Source organism: Pelobates fuscus, chromosome 4 (genome assembly GCF_036172605.1).
Source record: "Pelobates fuscus isolate aPelFus1 chromosome 4, aPelFus1.pri, whole genome shotgun sequence".
NCBI classification, from domain to species: Eukaryota; Metazoa; Chordata; class Amphibia; order Anura; family Pelobatidae; genus Pelobates; species Pelobates fuscus.
This window is the reverse complement of record NC_086320.1, coordinates 97536447-97561894: the sequence shown is the minus strand read 5'-3', so window position 1 is coordinate 97561894 and position 25448 is coordinate 97536447. Positions and strand designations below refer to the sequence as shown.

Sequence of the window (25448 nt, the reverse complement as noted above, 5' to 3'; positions counted from 1 at the left end):
GTTTCTGAGGAGTGAACGAGTAGTAACTATAAGCACCGGCTCCCAGTTCCGGCGTTCTTCCAGCACAAGCATTTGGTTCTTTGGCAAGGAGACTCGGCCAGGACCTGCACGATCAGGAGAACGAGACGGTAAAGCTTTTACTAACTCTCATATACCCACGCTTGATTGTGGTTTCTTGGAAACAAGTACCACCATATACAAATGTACAGTAATCACTGTGGTATACAGTGTATTTCAAGACTGTGGATATTATCTATGTGGCAAGATTAACTCTCTATATTATCACCCAAGGACTATTGGACATTTGAGTATTTAAACAGTTTTTTTAAATAATACATGCTGCAATTATATGCTGCTGATCGACTTCAAGGTCTTTTCTTACCAATTGTAATAGTGCATATACAGTTGTTTTTATTTCATCAATTACATATGAATCACCCAATCTAGGGTTTTTCTAGTATAGCGCTTACACTTATTTTTAATATTGTTTGTTGTGAAGTTTTTAAGGAAGTTTCTTGTGTGTATAGCTGCTTGTTTTACATTTGGTATATTATCTCTATACTTATTTCTAATTATTAATTTTAATCATCAATTTGATTGCGCTCTCCCGTTTTGTGTATATTGTCTATCTTTATGATACCTACTCATCAAAAAGCTGTCAATATTCAAAGTGTTTTCTTTGGTTTTTACCAGACAGAACGTCTACTTTTGTACTATTAAATTAGTTTCTGACACATGTAGCCTTCATTTTACCCTTCCTTACAATGGAACTTTGTATCAGATCCTTAATATTTAAAAAGTAAATTAATTTCTAAAGTGTTATCTATCATTCTGTAATCTTGTGTCTGGTTTTCTTGTGTGAGACTGTGTGTAGCACTTAGTAATGCTACACATGTGATTTATACATGTGTATTACACATATTCCACTAACGTTAGTAAATAATTAAATAATATGGTATTTCTTCATTGATATTATATCCATGAATATTCTCATATTTTTTAACTATTGCTATTTATATATAATTAAACATAATTATAGTAAGATGGTGACTTACAATATAAATTTTTAATTTCTATCTTAACACAAAATGTCTGCCAGTGTAGATACCCTGACAGTAACCACAAACCCCACTTCTACATTGGTGCTTGCCTTAGCCTGTACCCAAAGATACACCATCCTCCTTACTGCCTGCAGAATGTTATCTAAAGTGTGTTTTTCATCCATCACTTCAGCATGGAGAAGGAAAGATCTATAGCCCAGCTGATCTAGCGGTACACTTCCTCCCTTTCTGCTAGACCCTGCTGCTGCTATTGCAGAAGCAGCTTCCTGAGACACACCAGGCTCCCACTAGAGTGCTTTCAGGGAAATAAAGGCATGCTGGTCACTTGGTGCACTCCACAAATCTGTAGTAAAATGCACAGACTGACCAGCAGCCTTCGAAAACTCCCTTTTCACTACTACAACACAGGACTGATAGAGTGAAGGGGGCCACGGCGACCATTAACTGTTTGAAAGGTTTGCTTCTATCATTGAAAAGGAAGCACCCCTAACAGCAATTAACTAGCCAATAAGTCATCTGATTTTGGAAGCCCCCAAATTGTTCCAGGGTGGGCTTGACGCATTGTGATGCTCCAACAAGCCATGGTTGTTGGCTGGCAGCACCAGTAGCCCTTGGCTCTGCAACACCTCTTCTGTCACTCCTAGCTGCCATGTTACTGGCCATTGTAATAGTAGCAGGTATGCTGCCTGCCCTAGTACTTTCTGCCTCTTCCCTCAAGAACACAGCCTTGTGACGGCTGTGAAGGTGATGGTTCATCCCGGCACTGGTAAGATGAGCCAACACTCTCCCCCTGCTAACTTCCTTCCCACAAAGTTTGCACTTGCATAGCGCCCATCTCCAACACTTTCAAAGTGATCCCAAACTTTGCTGCGGCACAACACATTGGCGTCTGCCCTTCAGGATTCTGCTGCAAATGGTGCAGGTTGATTGCAACTAATGGGAGCTGGCACAGTAGCCTCCGCACTGATACTGTGGCTAGTAGTACCAGTGGTGGGGGTGATTGTTGGCACAGTTACACTGGTGTTAGTAACTGTGCCACTGCAAGGAGGAACAGTGGACCAGGAAATAGTAATGGTAATTGATTGTGGTGGTGGTGGTCTACTAATGGTTGAAGTAGCACTAGCAGGTGCTACTATTGGAGAAAGGGTAAAAATGTGCACTAGTAGCAGGAGAAAAAGGTGGACTGCTCCCAGAATACTTCTGACTCTCCTCTACTATCATCTCCTCACTCTCAGGCTCATATTCAAGTTCTTCATCAGCCAGGCTGGGTGTAAAACTGATATCACTTCCAGGAATAATATGACTAGGAGGAGGGGGTAGCATTGGCAATGGCAACAACTCCTGAGACTAGTACTGAGGCAGATTTCTTCACTTCAGTGCTTTCTGTGAAACTATGCAAAACTGCACTGTCTGCCGTGAGCAGTCTGCCAACAAGTGCTCCCTGCATGACTACTGCAAACAGAGTATGAAAAAAAGTATTATTATTATTATTATAAAATGTTAAAGTGTTTTAAAAAATGGGTTAACTAGAATTTAGATTACTATTATTTAAATTAGAAAGAACCTACAACTTCTGCTAATAGTAAAAATAATAAAAAATGTACTGCAGCTACCTTGAAGCTTAGCTTAGGACAGTCACACAGTCAATCTATCAGGAACTAAAATAAACCAAATAAAAGCAGCAACCAAGTTAGCTTCACTGATTGCTTTTAAACAAACACACTAAATGAACTAATAATCAGTTAAAGAAAAGTAATTTCTTCACAACAGCAGTCAGAACAGTTTACTCCACTGCTGATGCTGATGTGAGCACAAAAAGAAAATACACTAAAAGTGTGAAAAATTGAAAATAAAAAAATAGACTGTTTAACTGACTAGTGGGTTCTGTTCTAACAAAGCACAAATAAACTGTATTACAGCAAATGTATGTTTAAAACTGAAGATAATTCTATTAACTTAATAAAAAAAACTATTCTTAACTTTTACACTGACTGCCTGCAAAGCAAGCATACACAGTCAGTGAGGGGGTGACACAAAAATAAGGCGGTCAATCACTGTGACTCTGTGCTAGTAGTGGTAATTCTACTAGCACAGATTAAACTAACTGTGTGTAGACTGGAGTATGGATTCACTTGAAAAAAATTCAAACTCAGTCAAACACACTTAGCTAAGACTGACAGAAAACTTACTTTCTCTATCAGCACTCAGAATGAAACAGCACTGCAGCAACGGCAGCACCTCTGTGAGATCAATGTCTAACAAAAATCAACTAATGTGGCTTTGCTGCTAAAAAGACTTAACAGCTAAACTATATTTATTTTCTTCTAGGTTAACAAACTAGTCTACCCCTAGGGCAGAAGCCCTCAGGCCCACTAAGCTAAGCCTACTAAGCTAAAGTACTTGATTGATTCTACCTTTACTCTCAATCAATTGAAGCTAATTAATTTTGATTAAATAAAAAAGCTGAATTGTTATAAAAAGTACAAAAGTGCTGTTGGCAGTAAGCAAGCAGGGATGGCAGGCACTGGCAGTGCCAGCCAGGTACTGTGTGGCACACTGACTCAGTCAGCAACACAGCAGTGCACAGCTCTCAGAAAGCAATACATTTTTTTTTTTTTAAAGTCTCAGGAATAGTCTCAAATTTAACAAGTGAAAAATTGCAGGCACACCAAATCTCACAGAAAATCTCTAAGACACATAATGAAGCTACCACAGCACAGAAGCACAGTGTTTCACAGTCAAAACTCAGTCAAAGACGTCAACAACAACAGCAAGCCAACAGCAGCAGGATTCACACCTTTGAAGACCAAAGGGGGCGTTACAATTTCAAGATCCATGGAATTCTAGACACTGTAGGCCTAACAGACTTACCCCATTTTGTTAGGCACATGATAGTCACCACGCTGCCGCCCAAACAGGCCAAAGCAATTCGACTTGACGGCATGTTCCGGTTACCAAAGCCAGCCTCTGCACCGGCCTCCGCTCACATGGACATGATCATCCGCTTTCAGTCCATACAGGACAAAACGCTCCTCATGACAGCGGCCCGAGAGAAGACCTCACTACACCTGGAGGGGGCTACATTGTCCTTGTTCCCAGACATAACCAAAGGCACCATGGAGTGGTGCAGGGCCCTGCGGCCACTACTGCCTCTACTTCGAGACCAAAATATCCAGTACTGGTGGGGAACTCAAAGATCAATTCTCTTCCAGTACAAATGTGTGACGCACCGAGCCCGAGGCTTCTCCGACCTGGAGGCACTCCTAAGTAAACTAGGACTGACGGACAGTGATCGGGCACCAGCTTCGAGACTTTCAAAATTAGATCCCTCTTGGGTATTGGAATTTATCCCCGGATCATCCATAGGACCTACACCCCAGATAGAGAAGACCGTTATCACTGAGGGCTAGCCCGATCCCTCTTGCTACACCAGAAGACACTTTCAAGCAACACACAGTATAACCCCTAAATACACACGAAGGCAAAGCTGCACCACGCTGGGACTCAAGGTTTACCTTACCTTTGCTTCAAATCAGTAGCCTCACATACAATTGGTCCAACATGACTCTCTCTACACAACACGCTAGGCAACCTAGACACACGACACACTTACCAACAATGAACACCCAGCCCAGTAGGCTCCACACCACCAGCTGACACTGCAAAATCCACGTGATAGACCCCCCTCGCTCCACCCCCCCCTGCTGGAGCTCAGACCCGTGCTACGTCTCGTAGGAGGAAATCAACTAACTCTCCCGGAGGGGTATACACACCATAGCTACAGCATACATGCACAGTTCACGAAGCAGCACTTCACCGACAGAATACCTCTATGCCGCATCATGCACACTATTTTTGGCTAAAATATAAATGTGTACTATTGCTAAGTTTGTTTGAGCCACCTGTTTGGTATTGTACCTACCTAGTACTAATCTGACCCCAGAGGTATTAATATACCAGCAATACCAAAAAAGTTGCAATCTGCTGAATGCTACATACCCTAAGTGACCAACCTAGATATGCTTATATTTCTGTTCTATGTTTATATTAACGATTCTGTTGAAAACCTATGCACATAACCTAAGGGGCTGCTTCACTGTGTTTTTGACCACTACCTTATTAGCCTACTCGTTTAGTCTTAATACTACATCATCGTACTTATTAAAAACTGTGCAGATCTATGGTTAGCCACGTTGAAAATGTATTTGAATGCTTAGCCCTGGGTTGCTGTCGTGGCAACAAGGGCCCATTTGTTATTTTGTGCACCTCAAAAATAAAGAATATAAAAAAAAAAAAAACTCAGTCAAAAAAAGGGTGGAGAAAGATCCCCTGCCTACTTTTATCCTGCTGTTTTGTTCTTATTTAAATCCCCACTAAACCATTGGATAAGCCCCCACAAAATCATGTCACAGGAGTGAGCTGATTGGACAAATGAAAATCAGCTCACTCCCAAACCATCTACGATACAAAACATACCATTGGATAAGCCCTCACAGCAGCATGTCACAGGAATAAGCTGATTGGATAAATGAAAATCAGATCACTCCCATTCCCCTCCTCTTTGTTTCATACAAGGCATCCGAATGAACAAATAAACGAATTGAGGCCAATTAGTTCATTAGTTCATTTGTTTCTATCATCCCCATATGCTAAACCAATGCATTAAAAAAGCATGAACAGTTGATATGAATGCACAAATGATTTGTTTTTTCTGTGCACGAATGTTGTTTGGCTCACTCCCATTATTATTGCATCCGTGCATTCGTATTGCTCGTTCGGCATTGTTTAATTGTCTGGCCAGTGTTTAGGCCTGTGTACTACTCGGAGGAATAATGGAGGGAAGTGAAACTTTTTTAGGACTTCGAGGAGGAAGAGCCAACCTGTCAAAAGCTTTTTCAGCATCTAACGATAAGAATACACTCCACCTCCCTGCAAGCAATGAATCAGATCTATCACCATCCTAGTCCCGTTCGCTCACTGCCTGCCCCGGACAAAACCTATTTGGTCATTGTGCACGATGATTGGTATTATATCTGACAATCTGTTGGAAGATTTTTATGTCTGTATTCAATAATGATATGAATATCAGGTTTTGGCACCGATCTGGGGTTTTGCCTGGTTTTGGCAGTGTTGTGATATGTGCCGTCAGCATTTCTTACAGTGTGTCTCCCGTGTGTAACATAACCTGAAAGGCCTGTTGTAAATGTGGGACCAGTGTAGTGGAGAAGGTCTTGTAGTACTGATTAGGGAGACCATCCATCTGGTCCTGGTCATTTCCCAATCGGTAGTGCTAGAATGGTGGAGAGTATTTCTACGTCAGTAATGGGGGATTGTAGCACTGTTTGTTGGGTAGGGGTGAGGGTCGGGAGTTGTACCCTGTCCAGGAAGTCTGTGATTTCAGTGTCTGTCGGTTGGTTGACTTTTGTATAATTTTTAAGGTTACATAGATTGGTGCAGTATTTTGATAATTCTTAGGTTATGTGTTCAGAGTTATATAGTTTCGTGCCATCGGGCTGTAATAGGTATTTTGGAAGACATTTGTTGTTGGCGTAGTCTTGAGGCTAAGAGTTTTCCTGCTTTGTTGCTATGGGCGTATTCTCGAGTTTCAAGTTTTTGTAGAATGTAAGCTGTTTTGCTCATGTGCAATTCGTTAAGGGACTTGTGTATTTTAGCAATGGTAGTCTGGAGATCAGGTGTGGGAAAGATATAGTGTTGGGTGGTTGCGTCGCGCAGCTCTCGTAACATTTGCAGGTATTGAGCATGGGATGCCTGTTTTTTATGAGAGGCCTGACATATAAAAATGCCACGCACCACCCATTTGTGTGCCAGCCATTGCGTGAGTGAAGAAGTGTCGGTAGTAGTATTGGTTTTAAAATATGCCTGCAGTACTGTGTCTACCTTAAGTTGTCATCATGTAGAATTGATTAGTTAAGTTTCCATGGGGTAAGCCCTCGTGTTATGGTCAGGAGTATGGGTCCGACCACACAATGTCTCTTATAGAGCAGTGTGTGTTTCTATGTAGAGTTGGTGCAGAGACAAGTATGAGATAAATTCTGGAGTTGGTTTTGTGGACTGTGGAGTAGTGGGAGTATGTGTGTTTTGATGGATGGAGTGTCCTCCAAGTGTCATAGAGGCTGAACTGAGAGCAGTTTAATCAAAGACGTGCATTGATTTTTTAGTATTTTGCATCTGGTTATGGGCGGGCGTGAGGAGGTTTCCAGCTCATGATCTAGGATGTTGTTTAGATCACCACATATGATTATCTAATCGGTGTGGAGGGGGCTCAGTTTTGTTAAGATTTTATGGAGAAAGTTCCTTTGATTGGTGCTAGGGCTGTATATGTTTTCTATGGTGTACATTATGTCAATAATTTTGCACATAAGTATGGCATAATTGCATAATTCGAATGATTGAGATTTGTGAATGAGGATGTATACCTCCCTAGCTTTTGACGTATGGGCTGCATGATATTGTATAGAATAATCCCTGATTCCAAATGTTGGGATTTTAGATTTGACAAAATGCTTTTCTTGAACACACAAGATATCAGCTTGGGTTCGTTTAGCGTCTGTTAGGAGCAGTCAATGTTTGTGAGGGGTGTTTAAGCCCTGCGCATTGTGCGAGTAAACTTTCATTATGGAGGTTTGGATGGGTTTCTTATGTCTTCCTGGCAACTTGTTACATGACACCAACTGTACCTTATCATTATCAGTCTCTTGTTCCAGAAATAGTGATGTCCCAAACAGTTCACCGGGAACTGTTCGCCGGCGAACATAGTGTGTTCATGGCGAACGTGGTGGGCGAACATATGCAATGTTCGGTCCGCCCCCTATTCGTCATCATTGAGTAAACTTTGACCCTGTACCTCACAGTCAGCAGACACATTCCAGCCAATCAGCAGCAGACCCTCCCTCCTCCATGACAAATAGGGGCGGACCGAACATCGCATATGTTCGCCCGCCGCGTTCGCCACGAACAGTTCTCGGCGAACTGTTCGGGACATCTCTATCCAGAAATGAAACCTGTGCTAGTTGTGAATCAGACCAGCTAGCTCCACAACAAATGTGAGGCACATTCTATGCACCAGCAACTCAAGTGTTTCAGGAGGGGTTGTATACTCTTGGGGTGGGAAGATATGGGATATGGGTGGTGGTTGGGTGGGGTTTTGGGTACTTGTACCCAAGAGAAAAGGGGAGAGAAAAACTGAATACAGAAGTATATACATACTGTCCCCATGTGGGGAGGTAGTGCGAAGTCATTGCATTGTGGGAGAAATAGGACTTATGCGTCCTAACGTGGTGTCTACCTGGTTTTTCAGGTATAGTCATAGTAGAGGGTTAGAACATTGTGTAATTCAAAAGCTTTTTTTATATAGTTTTGTTTTATGTTTTTTTTTAATATTTTATATTTTTTATTCTATACATGGTTATTTCTCTGGTTTTTAGTTGTTGGCCAGTGGAACAGCCCCTTGAGGACCTCGGTATGGCGGGGGTTTGTGTGCCTCAATCCCCATAGTCTGCAGCCATCACGTGGTGTAGTGCAGGCCATGTGGGTGAGCGCCTTTCTTTTCTCACAGAGGTACATTCTTGCCTCCAGTGGGTATAGGCTACTTGCATCTCTTGCCCCCATGTTTATCAAGTAGATCCTTTTGCACATACTGTGTGTAGGTATCAGCTACGTAGAGGAGCCCTATGTGAGGGGGACATCATATCCGTTTTTATGTAAAATGTAACATGTGTTAACTATACTTGCATGTTGGCTATTGAGCTTCTGAAGCAAGAATCTTGGGTAGCATGGGACAGCGTCCCAGTAGTTAGCATGCAGTCTCTGACCACTCCAGGGGTATTCTTCTGCTTGAGTTAGGTGAGACAGAGGGCAGTTTCAGTCCCCATGATTTCAGGATGTTCATGCCTTCCTCAGGGGTCTGCAAGGCTATAATGCATCCGTTGTGCACAATCAGGAGTTTTGTGGGATATCCTCACCTGTACCAAATGTAATTTGCCATGAGCACCTCAGTGATCTGCTGAAATGAGCAGCGTTGTCTCAACATAGCTGATGATAGATCAGTAAAAATCTTCACTACATATTCTTTTGGCATTTGTTTTGTGGAGCGGCTGTGCTTCAGGATCAGTTCCTTGATATGATAGTTGTATGCTCGCATAAGGACGTCCCTCTGCACTGTTGCGGCTAGGAAGGTTGGTTTTGGGACCTGGTGCACACAGTCCAGCAGGAGCATGTCAGAGGGCACATCTGGCGCAAACACCTCGAGTAGGCCGTGGATGTATGCTGGCAGGTCCGCCGTTGCCACCGACTCTGGAACTCCCTGCATCCTTAAGTTATTTCGGTGGTAAGTTGTTGTCTCAGCATTTGGACCTGGTCCACCATTTTGCTTCGCTGTGGGATGTTCTGGCTCCCAACTCCTGGATATCTTTGCATAGTGTGTTTACAAGAGCTGACCAGGAGGCTATCAGCTTAGTTGAGAGGGAGTCCAGAGCTTCTTGCAGGTATGTGGTGGTCCCTTAAATTGCAATTAATAAAATAACTTAATTATGTAAAAATATTACATAAATACGCACGTAGAATTTAAATATATATGCATATTTATATATTTGAAGTCTACGTGTATATTTATATAATTATTTATGTAATTTTGTATATGGACATATGAATAGTTTGCATTCTTTTTATTTATTTATATATACATAGATATATATACAATTTCATTCTAAGTGTATTTTGATATAAATATATATATTAATATCAAAATACAGTTAGAATAACATTTCGTATAGATATATAATTTTTTTTTAATTTTTTATATTATTTTAATTTTTTTTAATTTAATTTAAATTATTTATTATTCGTATTTTATAATAATATATATATATACAATATATAGTTATTATATATATATATTATATATATACACGTGTGTAAATTAATTATAAGTGTATTTTTATATTAATATATGTACATATTAATATAAAAATACACTTAGCATGACATTATATATATGATATATAGACATATATTATATAGGTATAATATAGGTCTATATATCATATTTATACACATATATAATAATATTTTTTTTTTATTAACTTTCACTTTAAATTTTTTTATGATTTTACAGTTGCAGGGAGATTGCCTGTCAGCACAGACAGTCCCCCTGCAGGCAGAGACTAGGACACCTATTGTGACCATGTGGTCGCCCTGTTGGGCGATCACATGGCCCCAGGGGTCCTAAACCGCCATGGGGAGACTGTCTGGGCTGCAGGCAGTCTCCCCACACCGGGAGCACCGCCGATCGCCGGGGGAACGACGGCGATCGGGTAAGTACATTTTAAATTTAGGACAGTTCAGGACCGTCGTCAGTCGGCAAGGGAAAAATGCCGATGACGGTCCTGAACCGTCTCGCGTCCTCAAGGGGTTAATATATATTTATAATGATATATATATTAAAATAAAAAACACTTAGACGGTGTATGTATGTGGGTGTGTATATACCGTATTTTTCGCTCCATAAGACGCACCTCACCATAAGACGCACCTAGTTTTTAGAGGAAGAAACCCAGAAAAAAAATATTCTGAACAAACTGTCCCATAGTGTTTCTTACTATGGGACAGTTTGTACAGAATATTTTTTTTCTCCCCTGTCCCATAGTGTCCCCCCCTTCCATAGTCTTCTCCTCTCTCCCATAGACTTCATCTCCCCCCCTCCCCACAGACTTCATCTCCCCCCCTCCCCACAGACTTCATCTCCCCCCCCCTCCCCACAGACTTCATCTCTCCCCCCCCTCCCCACAGTCTTCATCTCTCCCCCCCTCCCCACAGACTTCATCTCTCCCCCCCTCCCCACAGACTTCATCTCCCCCCCCTCCCCACAGACTTCATCTCCCCCCCCCTCCCCACAGACTTCATCTCCCCCCCCTCCCCACAGACTTCATCTCCCCCCCCCCCTCCCCACAGACTTCATCTCCCCCCCTCCCCACAGACTTCATCTCCCCCCTCCCCACAGACTTCATCTCCCCCCCTCCCCACAGACTTCATCTCCCCCCCTCCCCACAGACTTCATCTCCCCCCCTCCCCACAGACTTCATCTCCCCCCCTCCCCACAGACTTTATCTCCCCCCCTCCCCACAGACTTTATCTCCCCCCCTCCCTCCCCACAGACTTCATCTCCCCCCCTCCCTCCCCACAGACTTCATCTCCCCCCCTCCCTCCCTCCCCACAGACTTCATCTCCCCCCCTTCCCTCCCCACAGACTTCATCTCCCCCCCTCCCTCCCCACAGACTTCATCTCCCCCCCCTCCCTCCCCACAGACTTCATCTCTCCCCCTCCCTCCCCACAGACTTCCACCCACCCCCCCTCCCTCCCCACAGACTTCCACCCCCTCCCTCCCCCTCCCCATAGACTTTATCCCCCTCCCATACTGTCCCCCTCCCCTTGTCCTATAATTACTTACCTGTCTTGCAGCGTTGACCGGCAGCACAGGGCGCACCGCGGTAGTGGAACTTGAATTTCATGTTCCGGTTTCCGGCGGGACTGAAAGGAAGTGCGCACTCAGCTTGTGCGCACTTCCTTTCAGTCCCGCCGGAAACCGGAACATGAAATTCAAGTTCCACTACTGCGGTGCGCCCTGTGCTGCCGGCCAACGCTGCAAGACAGGTAAGTAAAGCTTCATATTCGCTCCATAAGACGCACAGACATTTCCCCTCACTTTTGAGGGGAAAAAAAGTGCGTCTTATGGAGCGAAAAATACGGTATATATATATATATATATATATATATATATATATATATATATATGATCTAAGTATATATTATTTAATTTTACACTGATTTAAACTGTTTTATTTTATTTTCAGACAGAAGGGGGAGTACCTGTCATTACAGGCACTCCCCCTGCTGGCATTGCAATGGACGGCTATGCCGTCCAAGTGATCGTGAGGTCCTCGCAAGAACCTCGCGATTACATGGCCCAGGGGGGCTGAAGAGGATGGAGGGGGACTCCCTGGGCTTCCAGGTGAGTCCCCAAATTGCGATCACTGGCGTGGGATCGCCGGCGACCAGGTAAGTACAAAGGACGGTTTGGGCGTTCTATGCCGCCCTGCAGCATTTAGAGCCCCTTCCTTAAGGATAGCATAGAATGCCCACCATCCTTCAGGGGTTAAGGGGTTAAGAGTCAGTGTGTGTGTATGTATGGATCTGTTTGTGTGTATGGGTAAGCGTGTGTCTACATGGGTCAACGTGTGTGTCTGCATGGGTCAGTGTGTGTGCTAATGAGTCAGTGTGTATGTATGGGTCTGTTTGTATGTATGGGTCTGTTTGTGTGTATGGGTCTGTGTGTGTCTGCATGGGTCAGTGTGTGTTTGCATAGGTCAGTGTGTGTGTGGAGGGGGGTCAGTGTGAGCATGTGTGTATGTGTGTGAGTCAGTGTGTGTGTCTGTATTGGTCAGCATGCGTGTGTATGGGTCAGTGCAGGTAAGTCTGCATGAGTGGGTGGAACGAATGGGGTGGCAAAACATTTTTCGCCTAGGGCGGCAAAACATTTTTCGCCTAGGGCGGCAAAAATCCTTGCACCGGCCCTGATTCAAACCACTGGCAGGATGTTGGATTGCGAGTCACATTCACTCTCTGCTTGTGGTATACCTTAATGGAGAGGTTTGTTTTGCCAGGGAACCTTCTCTTTTCTCTGCTTCCTCAATTTGTCTCAGGCATTCCCTTAGCAGTTCATCTTTTGGAGTCATCTTCTACTTGTTGATTCTCTATGTTTCATCCAGGACTGTGGCCTTGGCAATGTTATTATTCCAACTGGGTAACTGATGACTGCTAGGGCATAAGTATTAATGGCTTGGATCGTGTTCTTGTCATTGAGCTGGGACTTCAAGATCTGTATGACTCTCTGGATGTACTTGGATGTGCAATCCTCATCTTTTTGTTTATATATGTTTGTGTTACCCCCAGGTACTTGTAGCTGTTCTCTAAATCTCCCATCCCACCTTCTGGTAATTGATCTCCTTTTGTCCTGATCATCTTAACTCTTTTTTTGCTGTATCTGTATCCACTCTTCATAATGATCTGGCTAAGGAAGTTGAGGCCTATGCAGAACAGCATATATATGCTGGTATTGGTTTATGCCACACTTAATATTCATTTATGTAATTGTCCTGGAATTGGCTTCTGGAGTTGTTTTCTGAGATACACTACCAGGATGAAACAGGACCAGTTGTCTGATTGACAGCCAGGGGGTGAGACAAGATTAATTCACAAACGTGAACATTTCTCTTGGAATCTTATTTTTTTGTAAAATGAAAACAATAACAGGACACACTCTTCACACAGAGCACCTAAAATGTTTCAGTGGTCCACTTAACTACATTACCTGACAATGTTTGTTATAGTGTGTCACACCATAGATATGTTGCTAATTAAAACACAGAATTTGGAAAAAGGTATTTTACTCACATAGAGAATTTGTTAAAAAAAAAAACAGCAACACATAAATGGCAAATAGCAAATAGTTGAACAAAAAGGTATGTGTATGCTAACACTAGCTTCTGTACTTGATTTATTTTTATTTTGTATTATTATTATTATTTATCAGTACTTTTGAATAGAATATGGAAGAATATATCTTGGTGAAATTAGCTAAGAAATATAAGAATAAATACTTTTTTAGTATTCTAAAAGATAGAATAGTATTTCAGGATAACAGAACTTAACCCCTTAAGGACACATGACGTGTGTGACATGTCATGATTCCCTTTTATTCCAGAAGTTTGGTCCTTAAGGGGTTAAGGGAAAGATTTATGAACATTTTAATCTAATTTTGGGTGAATTTTGTGGATTGCTAAAATTGAACTTTCTGCAAAAACTGGCAGAAATTACTATGGAGAAAAGTGTCACTTTTTAAATTCCTTTAAATAATCACTGAATGATGAAAAGTCTCATTTTACCATTTGCTGCCGTTTTAAAAGCTTCTATTTGTTGAAAAGAAGTTCATGATGTTTCTGTGAATGACTAACTTCAAAGAGTGTGCCCTCTATAGAGGCTATTATGATAGGATTTTTTTGTGTTTTGGAAAGGAATGTGTTAATGTTTGTTTGTTTGTATGTGTGTATCATTTAATATTTTATTCATTTTGGTGTATATTCTTAATGAAGTAAAAAAATATTTCTAATTTTCTGCTAATACATTTTAGGTGCATAAAACATTCAAAAAATAGCAAGTATGGTTTTCTGTCCTTTTTTCTGTTGGTATAATATTTTATTGTTATGTGCTCATCTTCCTTAGCAACAGAGCAAATCAAAATCAATAAACAATTAAGCTAAGGATTGTAGACAATGGAATTTGTTTGTAATGGCTGCATGGGATGCCCAATAAAATATGTTTTCTAGATTATGCTTTCTTTGAGTGTCTATTGTCTGCCAATAATAAGTATAAAACTTTTTTAAAAACTGTCACTTTTTTGTAGTTAGGCATATAACCTCTTTTTTTCTAATTGGTAAGTGTTTTAATGGCATCTACATCACCATATTTCCGAGATGCTCTGCATTTGCGTGTGCATAATCCATTATTTTACACTGTGGACAGAAGCATGTCAGATGCCAGGCTATGCATTTGATACAAATTCAAATAATACAAAAATCATTATTCTATCTATCTACACTGAACAAAATTATAAACATAACACTTTTGTTTTTGCCCCTATTTTTAATGAGCTGAACTCAAAGATCTAAGACTTTTTCTATGTACACAAAAGGCCTATTTCTCTCAAGTATTGTTCACAAATCTGTCAAAATCTGTGTTAGTGTCTCTTTTGCTGAGATAATCCATCCACCTCACAGGTGTGGCATATCAAGATGCTGATTAGACAGCATGATTATTGCAAAGGTGTGCCCTAGGCTGGTCACAATAAAAGGCCACTCTAAAATGTGCAGTTTTATCACACAGCATAATGCCACAGATGTCGCAAGTTTTGAGGGAGCGTGTAATTGGCATGCTGACTGCAGGAATGTCCACCAGAGCTGTTGCCTGTGAATTGAATATTCATTTCTCTACCATAAGCTGTCTCCAAAGGCATTTCAGATAATGTGGCAGTACATCCAACCGGCCTCACAGCCGCAAATCGCGTATAACCACACCAGTCTAGGACCTACACATCCAGCATCTTCACCACCAAGATCATCTGAGACCAGCCAACCAGACAGCTGCTGCAACAATTGATTTGCATAACCAAAGAATTTCTGCACAAACTGTCAGAAACTGTCTCAGGGAAGCTCATCTGCATGCTTGTCGTCCTCATTGGGGTCTTGACCTGACTGCAGCTCGTCGTCATAACCGACTTGAGTGGGCAAATGCCCACATTCGATGGCATTTGGCACTTTGGATAGGTGTTCTTGTCACAGATGAATCCCGATTTTCACTGTACAGGGAAGATGGCAGACAGCAGGTATGGCATTGTGTGGGTGAGCGGTTTTCTGATGTCAATGTTGTGGATCGAGTGGCCCATGGTGGCGGTGGGGTTATGGTATGGGCAGGCGTATGTTATGGACAATGAACACAGGTGCATTTTATTGATGGCATTTTGAATGTATAGAGATACCGTGACGAGATCCGGAGGCCCAATGTTGTGCCATTCATCCACGACCATCACTTCATGTTGCAACATGATAATGCACGTCCCCATGTTGCAAGGATCTGTACACAATTCCTGGAAGCTGAAAACATCCCAGTTCTTGGATGGTCAGCAAACTCACTGGACATGTCACCCATTGAGTATGTCTGGGATGCTCTGGATCAGCGTATACGACAGCGTGTTCCAGGTCCTGCCAATATCCATCAACTTTGCACAGTCATTGAAGAGGAGTTAACCAACATTCAACAAGTCACAATCAACAACCTAATCAACTCTATGCAAAGGAGATGTGTTGCACTGTGTGAGGCAAATGGTGGTCACATCAGATACTGACTGGTTTTCCGACTCCCCCAGGCCCTCCCAATACAGTAAAACCGCACATTTTAGAGTGGCCTTTTATTGTGGCCAGCCTAAGACACACCTGTGCAATAATCATGCTGTCTAGTCAGCATCTTGATATGCCACACCTGTGAGGTGGATGGATTATCTTGGCAAAGGAGAAATGCTCACTAACACAGATTTAGACATATTTGTGAACAATATTTGAGAGAATATATTGTGTACATAGAAAAAGTCTTAGACCTTTGAGTTCAGCTCATGTTTCTGTTTCTGTTAAGCCACACCTCTCCTCGCTTTTACTGACACAGCCTGCAAGAAAAAAAAAATGGTTTCATTTTCAATCATATGTAAAATATTTTGTATCTCCTGCTCTGTAAATTGCACTTTAGTTACATACAAGAGGCTCCTGCAGGGTTTAAAAAGCTATTATAACAGCAGGAGATGCGACATTCTAATTTAAACAGAGTTTGTAATAAAGGAAGTGTAAACATTAGATCACTCTGTACAGCAAGTGTTTAGGATGGATGTGTAAGTCACATGAAGGGAGGTGTGACCAGGGCTGCATTTACAAAGTGATTTAACTCCTGAATGGCAGAGAATTGATCAATACACTAAACCTGCTTCATTAAGCTAAAGTTGTTTTGGTGACTATAGTGGCCTTTTAGTTATAAAATAAGCTATTAAAATACACCCTTTCTTCTAAAGTGATGATTTACCTTTAAGACTATAATACTTTATAAGTATCATTCTTGATATGAATTTTTCATTATCAGTCTGCACAAAGAATTAAGTATTTCCATATGGAATTATAAATATTTTCATATGCCTCTGGCTTTTAGTGTTAAAGATTAAACAGTGTTTTCAATGCAGAAAATCATCTAAGTAGAAGGAAAGTCAAGCACCATTTTATCTAAATATAAAAACTCACATTTTCCACAACTCCTGTAGTTAAGTAATATCTTTTATGAATTAGATATGTTTACAGTACCTCTCATTTCCTCAAAAGAACAGTGACTTTTCTCATCCTCTCTGTATTGACTGTCAGTTTCATTTTTCAATGTTTAACTCATTAACTCATTTATTATCAATGACATGAGAAAGTACCGTGTGGAGCAATCATTCATGTACTAAATGTCTTACAACAACAATGTCATACAACAATGGCTAAAACCACCTGGTAATCTTTGATGTAATCAGTGATCCCTGATCATTGAGTAAATTGGAGGATGTGGACAGTTAATATCCATCACCATTTCTTCATTTGTTTTTATTATGTTTACATTTTTATTAAGTTTTCACCTAAAAATATAGATCGACATATATCACAAATCATGCAAAAATACACAATAGTTGTGGAATACAGGGCACAGCAGCTGCATCAAATACATGCTGTTAATGTCAAATACAGTAACAAGTCTACAGTAAAAAATGACTTGTTACGACCTAACTTGAAAGTTCACAATGGGAAATAATAGCATAATATAATAGTATAACTGTGCCTTTCATAGTGATCATAAAGAAACTTTAATTGCTTACAACAACTAAGGTAAGAAAAGACCATTTAGAGAAATGAAAGAAAGTAGAAGAGAAAAGATGGTCTTGGGGTTGGGAACCAGCAGTGAGTATGTAGAAGAATGTTGAAAAGTATCTCCCTGTATTTTGTGAAATTTAGAAGCCCAGAGATTGTTACAATATTTCCTTATACATTCTTGCCTTAATAAGATTGTCAAGAGCATTGGTCTCCTTCCATAATGAAGCTATGGACATTTTTGCTGCAATTAATATGTGTAAAATCATAATTCTAACAGAGCATTTTGAGTCCAGATACATGTCAATAAGAAAACAGAGCATCAGAAGTTGTTCAGAAGTTGACAAACTGTGTAACAAAGAGCCTTCAGCTCGGAGACATAAATAAATATATTTTTGTTTGTCTTTCTCCCAGTTGACCATGTATAGGAGCTTAGAGTTGGATAGCATAGATGTGAGTGTGTAGTAGACTATGAATAAGAGTTTCCCAGTATATTTCATAGCCATGTATGTTTTCTCAAAGTTGGCAAGAGAAGAATTCAAAAGGTGATTTCACATGTTGGATAGCACAAGAGTCCTATCGTGCTTAATTAAGATAATGTGGTTTACAGAGCACAATATGTGAGTTTAATGTTATGGAGTAGATGAGGAACCCACCAAAGTTTTAGTTTCTGGATGGAAGTAGAAAGAGCAAAAGAACGTTTCAGAGGTTGGGACTTCCTAGGAGACCACATCATTTTTGGTTGTGTAAAGGTCTGTAGATTGGTATTTTCAATGGGAGCAATAGAGGCAAATGAGTGGTAGGCCCACCTATAGTAATTGTGCCATTGTTGTAGCAACATACACTGAACAAAATTATAAACACAACACTTTTGTTTTTGCCCCCATTTTTCATGAGCTAAACTCAAAGATCTAAGACTTTTTCTATTTACACAAAAGGCATATTTCTCTTTTAAATATTGCTCACAAATATGTCTAAATCGGTGTTTGAGCACTTCTCCTTTATCGAGAAAATCCATCCACATCATAGGTGTGCCATATCAAGATGCTGATTACACAGCATGATTATTGCAAAGGTGTACCTCAGGCTGGCCACAATAAAAGTAATTTTTATCACTATTTTTTTTTTATATTCTTTATTTTGTTAAGGCATATATAAAGGGTACAGAATGAAGAGAGGGGAAATGCAGGGGTGTTCCACATTTATGGATTAGTACAGAGATATTATCATTTCCATGTAGTGAGTGCCTCATTTTTCTTTTTATAGGTCATTCAATATTAACAGGAACGTTATTCAAACAGTATAGACCAACGTAAAGCATGATGTCAGAAACTAGTGTAATAAACTGGTGAGTGACATTTTAGTGTTTGTGCGTCAACGTTAATACCTAACAAGAGGTGACCCGGTTAGGCTATTGATTTCAGGCAGAGGTATATTATAACGTCTTGTCGTGTGGGTTATGTGTGGCTTCTGTGACTGTCGGGGTATGATGAGTGGGTTCCTGGTGGTGTCTTGCCAGGGGTCGGCTGCCTTCGTGGGTCATACCGTCTGGCCACCTAGGAGGGGTTTAAGGGTGGGTAAGTCAGTGGTGCAGCGTGTATGTAGGCGTGTGCCTCCCAGGTAGGGAGTCGGCAAGGGCCAGTGGCAGAGGCCTCTGTCGTTCTTGTGTTCCCCTAACCTGTGGGGAGACAGGGGGGGAGATTGAGAAAAGACTTAACGGGTTTGTCTGTTTGTGTGTCAGCATTAGTGGAATAGCTGGCAGTTTGCGCCAAGAAACTTAAAACATGAAATTAAACCAAAACTAGATACGTTAGAAAAGAGAGAAGAACATGGAATATTCAATTACTACAGTCCGCTTTGTAGGGTGCCACTATAGTGTGGCTCGTTGGTAGATGATTCTTTCTTCGCCACCAACATTGGGGAGGTGCACTAATGTAGTGCCATTTAAGCTGAGATTAAGTCACTGAGTCCTGATCCTGAGATGGGTTACGATTCCGAGCTGGAACAAAGGGTGTCACATTGGGTATGTCCCATTGGTGATGTGTTGCCGGTCTCGGTGGATTTCCAGCGCTTCTCATCAGGTCCAGGGCTGTGAAAAAGGTGGGGGCATCCGTTGGGGAAGACGCTGTGTGCATCTTTCCGTCCTTGAGGACCGTTTGGGTTCGGGACGCAGGCCAGCGGTAGGCCACGCCGGCTTCTCGCAACTTAGTGGTGATAGGTTGCATGGTCTTTCTCCAGAGAAGTGTTGCCCTGGTGACATCCTGGTAGAATGTCAGCTGGTGTGATTCAAAGTCCATGGGGGCCCTGTCTTGGAACGGCTTCATGAGCTTTTGTTTGTCTGTAAAGGTTTGGCATTTGAGGATAATATCCCTGGGCAGGCTCGTTGGGGCGCGTTGTGGTCTATTGACCCTGTAAGCTCCATCCAGCGGGATTTGTTTAGCTTGTTTGGCGGGTAGGGATGAGGCCATCAGCCGCCTAAGGAAGTATGGCAGTTCCTCCGCGGTCACCGCATCGGAGACTCCGCGGATTTTTATGTGCTTGCTTATGTGCTACTCCTGTCATCCAGGGTGTCCACTCTGTGTGTCAGAGAGGAGTGCAGAGTTCTCATTTGTTGCACAGTGTCCCCTAAGGCTGCCAGGCCCTGCTTCATATCGATCACGTCTTCCTCCGTGGCTTGTACCCGGTCAGTGACCGCTTGCACTTCAGTTTTGACTAGGGCGATGTCAGTGTCAAATAGCAGCTTGATTCTATCATAAAGGTCTGCAATGTCCTTTTTAGTGGCGTGTGCTGGGCTTGGGGACTCGATTGCGACGGCTGTCGCTGTGTCTGGGCACTTTCTGCTGTTCCCGCTCCCCCTTCAGTCTCCTGAGGCTCTATGGCGTCTGGGACGGCTGGGGGTGGTGAGGGTTCTGCTGTTTTGGGCCTGGAGCATTTGAGGAGCGTCCCTATGTCTCTCGCCTCTGAAATGGGTACCCCTGTCTGTTTTTGCATTTTTCGACCCATGGTTGGTGTGTCAGGGTCGTTTTGGTAGGGGTGTAAATACTCACTCCAGTCGGCGAGGAGCTCGGCGTGGTAAGTTGCGGCCTTCAGGCTTTCAGACCAGAGCTTCTGCCGGGTCTTGCGGGGTGGTGCTGAGGCGGATCCGAACCGGAATGGCATGGGTCGATGCAGCAGGGGTTCCCCTTCCCGCTGTGAGTGTTTGTGGTCGGCGGCTTGAAGTTATTTTCGCCGTTTTCGGCGGTTTTTAGGCGAATAGTTGCGGAGCTGTTAGTAATGGCGTCTAGGCTGTAGCGGTGCCAGGCCACATCACTATTTTTTTTAATAAGAGAATTCCATGATTTACATTGCCCTACCTGCCCCTACGGACCAGCCACTGTTCTCTAATATTTACATTTAATACAATTCTATGTTCATTTAATACAGGGGTTCCCAACCCAGCCCTCAAGCACCACCCTAACAGTCCAGGATTTAGGAATTACCCTTTTGTGTCAAAATTCAAATTCATTTTGAATTCCTGACAATGTATCCTTTAGTACATAACCGTGTCAATCGTGTGCAAAAAAAAATGACAAAAAATTGCTCTTTAATTAAGTTTGAAATACTTACATTCTGGAAAAAAATGACTCAATTAACAGAAAAATATTTCCTGTAGAATATATTTTTTTGTTTCTTAATTTTATTAATATTGTGTGCATTAATTACAACCTTTCAAGATATGCAATATTCATTGTTAAATATGTATCTTCTGGTTTAAATTGCTTTGTTTTTGTATGTTGGCAAAAATGTAAAACATACTGTAAAATAATGCTCAAAATCTCAAAACATGTTTCAGATAGAAAAAAAAAAACCTGTAAGAATAAAACTAGAATGATAATAAAGGTTGCATCCTTCACATCTTATATGCTAATGATTTATTTATACTCCGAGTGGCAGGTAGTACATTTGCTTCTTCTTGATTTAAATAATAGACTTTGCAATCTGTATACCAAAGCTGCAAGCTTTAAGCTTTAATGAGGCAGAAATGTAATTATATCATCAAAATCAGCATCTTACCACATTTAATTAAATGCTAATGGAAAAGCGTAAAAAACATACAAAATTCAATTACATCTGATGCTTCAAATGCTTACTATAACTAACAAAAATGGGAGTTTACTTGCCAATTTTTGGATAATTTTTATTAAACATTTTAATAATTCTCTGCAATGGGTCTTTGTGTAAGTGTTTGAAGATTTCTATGAAAAATACAAAGTCAGATTTTGTTCATCTTGCAAAACGTTTGGAGAACATGCACATGTTGAAGAAGATAAAGATAAATATTGTTGATTATTAAGTCAGTAACATGAACTAGGATGTATACAGTGTGAAAATTACTGGGAAAAAAACTATATATTATTTTCTCAATAATGTGTTAAATTAAGAGTCATCTATTTGGACATTTTTTTAAGAATCCAAATTGAGATAAAAAATTTAACAACATTTTTCAAGGTTCCTTAAAAAAATAAAAACATACACTAAGGAATCAGCTATGCTGATAATATCAAAGATTTTTTTTATTGGAAAACAAACTTTATTGAAGTGATTATTTTTTTCATAAGCATACCTTTTCTGTAAAGAAAAGATTATATTGAATCTATTTGTGAAAGTCATGGACACCTGCAACTGACTCATAATTAATCTGTACCCAGCTTTAGTTAAGTAAAAAAAATGAAATAACCAAATTGTTAAATTGCATAATAATCTTCTGTTTTAGATTTTGGCAGAAATCAGCAGAATAACTAAAAGGCACCTGGCTTTCATTAAAGTTTACTAATTATACCGAAAACAAAAAACAAACTATTTGTCTCACAATTGAAATCTGAAAATTACTTTGAGATTACGTAACTTAATCCCTTACCTACTGAGTGCTTTGAGCTCTAATACAGAGTAACATTAGTTTTAACCTCGTGAAAAGTGTGTACGTAAATTTAGGACAAAAAGATCAGATGAAGAAATAGGAATGCCACTTCCATTCTAGGGGGATCATTTAATGGGTTCTGCTGATACTTTCTTTTTCTTGGTTCAAGAGAGGACCAGAAACAAGTCCCTTCTGATTAACAATGCAAAACAGATATGCAAATATGATTATATTTATGAGCTACTTAAAGGAACACTATAGTGTCAGGAATACAAAAATTTATTTCTGACACTGCAGTTTTAATAGCGATATTTACGTTTCCAGTCCCCCTACAAAGTAAAAGGTGTTTTAACTCACCTTTATTCCAGCTTTGATTTGGTTCAATCGTGACTAGCTCCTTGGCTCAACGTTCAGTACCTCCATGCAGAGCATTCCCCTTCTTCTCCTACCCATGGCAGAGCATGGAGACTTTGTGCATCACTAACCCAGGAAGCACCTATAGTGGGTATCCTAGGCAGTAATGTAAACAATACATTTTCTTCGAAAAAAGGCAGTGGCATGTTTTAGACATCAGAATAACTCTATTAAGCTGTAGTTGTTCTAGTGACTATATGTCTATTTATAAAAAAAATAGAAGTTCATATTCTAAACCTTTTTGCAGGAGTGGAACAGTTTGTATGATTCAAATTTCTGCTGTTCACTCCGGCATTAGAGCACCTGATATTTTATTTGTAATTCTCTCTTTTTAAAATGATTTATTATTGTTTTGACTTTTTTTTTTATCTATTCATTGGTTAGCATACCAGTTGCTGCATCTATGGTACAACTTTAAAACTATTTTACATTAAAGGTTTTCTTTTTTTTATCCAGGTGATACTCACATGAGTGAAGATAAGCTGAGGATTTATTTAGAATTGGACTTGCCAAACAACATAATTTAATGTCTATGTAAAGGTAATACATATGAAAATACATATGATTTATTTCACAATTAACTTTTTATTGCTATACTTTACTAAACAAAGAGCACTATACTAGTTCAATACTGCCAGTATATTCTAGAATAACCTAAACATTTTAAAATTTTTGTTCAAATTGAAAATGTATATAAGGAATGAAGTGGTATTTTCACACCCTCACTAACAAGCTCTTTTTGTTTAAAGGAAATATTAGTGTATGTGGGATAAAATTGCATATATCAAATAAACGTTGCATACAGACTGCTGTTTAATGATTTATAAAATAAAAATATATATCATATCTATTTCTATCATATCTTATACAAAATATATTTGTATAAGGGTAAAAAACTAATTACCCTACCTACCCACCCTCACCTTAATAATAGTGTGTGTGGGGGGCAATAAATCTAATACCTATACAAATACAAAGTATACTTGCTCATCTGCAGTCTTCATTCTTCTTATTCTTCAGTTCTTCAGCCCCAAAGAAGGGCAAATAAAAATCCATAAATTATGACATTACTAATAAAGGAAAAATAGAAACCTGATACAGAAAAAAATAAAGACAAACAATTAAAACCACACCGCAATAGAATGTATTAATCTTACCCATTGAGGGCTCAGCACAGACTGAACTGATAGTGAGGAAAGGCTTTTCCCACACTATGTCAATTACACTGTACGTGAAAAATGTCCCAAGCTATGCAATATCAGCAAGAATGCTCTGTACAGTTGGTTAGTAAGACAAACAGAGCATTCTGACAGCAAAGTCTCAAGAAAAGTGATTCCTAATGCCATAATACATCCAATACCTAAGAAATATAATCCCTCAATCATTAAAAGATTAATACTAAGTAAAAAAACAACAACTTTAGCAGGCTTATAATAATTATGGACAACTATATAGCCATATATATATAATACCATGTGTGTGTGTATATATATATATATATATATATATATATATATATATATATATATATACACATTTATTTATTTGTCACCATATATATAATACAACTATAATATAGTATTATAGATTATTTGCTCCACAAAAGTGTCAAAAATGTGAATATACATAACGTCATTGCTACCGGGGCATAAGTCTGAGATTGATAGTCATCATGAACAAAGACATATCTAGTAGTTGTTGAATGTAATAAAATGTGAAGTCATTTAATCTACACGGATGTAATGTGATGGAATGCTGCTTATCTCTTATGTTTTGTAAACCCTTTTTCATTATTCTTGTTCTTATAATGTGATAATTTTGTAACACATAAAATGAATAAAAAAAATAAATAAAAAAAAATAAAGTCATATTGCCACATTCTGTAGTTACAATCACAGCAGGTTTCCTCAATAGTTGCCTTTAAATATTAGTCTCAGTGACCCTAAAATGTTCTTTCCCTCATCCTCATTCATAAAGACGGTCTCTACTGTAATATGTTGGAGAAGGGAATAGGAGTTGTTCTTTTTAGTCTATCTGCAAATTTGCAGATGTATAGAATGGTACACTAGCAAAATGTGTTTTTTTTGCAGGTGAGAAAATAGTACTGGAGTGAAGAAAAATTCAATAGGGACATAATAGGGTTAATTTAATTTAGTATTCCTTTGCAAAGCAAGATGAAAGCTAATTCTAGTATATCCATTATTGGGAATATAGGGATAATAAGACTCTTTTCAGCAAACGATTACTTATAAGCAAAACATATTTTCCATAACACATAACTAATGATTCATTATTTTATTATGTTCAGTTGTGTTTTAGCTTCTTGACTGGATATCTATCATTTTGGCCAAAATTATAGACAATTTGTACAGTTTATGTCTGCTGTCAATTTATAATTTTTAGGCTTCAGTTTAAGACAATGAAGACTACTCAGCTTGATTTTTTCAGAGTAGGAGGTGTAGTCTGTCAATTTGAATGATAATGCATCCATAGTCTATATTATAAAGGCAATTTGTTGCCAATTTTTGCTTGTACCATTTTATTCCAAAACAATTCATTAAATAGAT

The 25448-nt window shown here is 39.9% G+C and overlaps 1 protein-coding gene across 1 annotated transcript in view; it reads left to right on the top strand.

Annotated features, from left to right (window-relative positions):
* The window catches only part of SNTG1 (syntrophin gamma 1), an 807514-nt gene that overhangs the window by 365615 nt on the left and 416451 nt on the right, over nucleotides 1-25448 (top strand). Inside the window, exon 3 of the mRNA XM_063450437.1 lies at nucleotides 23338-23421. The gene's annotated coding sequence lies outside the window, so the exon portion shown is untranslated. The remainder of the gene's footprint in view (nucleotides 1-23337; nucleotides 23422-25448) is intronic.